Source organism: Manacus vitellinus, unplaced genomic scaffold, assembly GCF_001715985.3.
Source record: "Manacus vitellinus isolate BGI_N305 unplaced genomic scaffold, ASM171598v3 scaffold_94_pilon, whole genome shotgun sequence".
Lineage (NCBI taxonomy): Eukaryota > Metazoa > Chordata > Aves > Passeriformes > Pipridae > Manacus > Manacus vitellinus.
The window spans coordinates 982,394-983,882 of NW_021940890.1; the positions used below are offsets into that span (position 1 = coordinate 982,394).

At 53.4% G+C, this 1,489-nt stretch overlaps 1 long non-coding RNA gene across 1 annotated transcript in view; it reads left to right on the forward strand.

Moving 5' to 3' along the window:
• Positions 1–1,489, forward strand: part of LOC108642041 — a 64,710-nt gene that overhangs the window by 52,844 nt on the left and 10,377 nt on the right. The window lies entirely within an intron of this gene.

A 1,489-nucleotide genomic window follows, 5' to 3' on the forward strand; every position in this document is an offset into this window, starting at 1 on the left:
GGGAGCAGAGCCCGACCCCCCCCGGCTCCCCCCTCCTGTCAGGGGGTTGCAGAGCCAGAAGGTCCCCCCTGAGCCTCCTTTGCTCCAGGCTGAGCCCCCCCACCTCCCTCAGCCCCTCCTGCTGCTCCAGCCCCTTCCCAGCTCGAGTTTTGTGGGAGTTGGAGCTCTCAGAACTGCTCTCCCAGCGGGGTCAGAGGGTCCTGCTCAGTGAGTCACACGGGGACTGTGCTGCTCATTAGGGACACTCTGGCTCAGTCACTGCTGCTGCAGCCCCTTGAAGCTGCTCTGGTTGTATCTGGGGATAACCCATTAGACTCCCAGCACTCAGAGCTTTCCCCAGAGCCCTGCAGTCAATTTGCTGCCCTTATTTCACCCAGTCAATGTGATATTCCTGTCAAATCCACTGAGAGATGCTTCCCCCTGTTAAATTGCTTCCCTCAGCCTGCCTGGGGCTCACATGTGACACAGGGACTAGAGAAGGGCTTCCAAGACACAATATTTATTCCCAGGCAGGGCACAGTGGCCATGAGAGAGCAGGACAAAGGAGTGACCCCCGCAGGGGGCAGAGATCCAGGGCACAGCAAGGACTTCCCTCCTGGATCCACGAGACCTGCAGGTCTGTTCCAAGGGCTCCCAAATGGGAATGATTGGCACAGCAGTTGTGTGTTTGTTCCTGGTGCCATCCCACAGCTCCCAAACAGGAATGATTTGCACAGCAGTTGTGTGTTTGGTCCTGCTCAGCTCCTGGTGCCATCCCAGGGCATTGCTCACCGTGGAGTTTGTGTCAGTCAGACCTGGGGGTTGTGCTGGGAGAGGAGCTGAACTCTGAAACAATTCCTCACCCAGTGCTCAAAAGGGGAAAAGCCCAAAATAAAATAAACTGGGGATCAAGCTCAGAGGGTCCAGCAGAGCCATGGAATCACAGAACACCTTGGGTGGGAAGGGACCTTAAAGCCCATCCAGTGCCACCCCCTCCACAGGCAGGGACACCTTCCTCTAGCCCAGGTTGCTCCATCCTGGCTTTGGACACTTCCAGGGATCCAGGGGCAGCCACAGCTTCTCTGGGAATTCTATTCCAGTCCCTCCCTACCCTCCCAGTCAGGAACTGAGACATCCTTTGATATCTCTGGTCCTCCCCCTGCCTTGGACTGGAGAAAGGGTTAAATATTCTTTTGTTTCTTTGCCTCTTTACATTCCTAGATAACTTGTTGATTCCGGCTGACAGGGCTGAGTTATTTCCAGCCCTTAATAAATGAGCTAATTTGGGAGTTATTAACAGTTAACAAATTTCATTCTGTACTTGCAAAACCCTCCAAAGCCCTTCAGGAAATAAATTCCTCACAGAGTCTGAACTGCAGAGGTGCTGAAAGAGATAATTACACACTGAGCTAATTATTGGCTTTGGCCTGTGTTTGAAGAATTACATCCAGACCATGATATGGAGAGAGTGGTGATGCTCAAGGGCTCCCAGCAGGAAATCTCCTGAGTG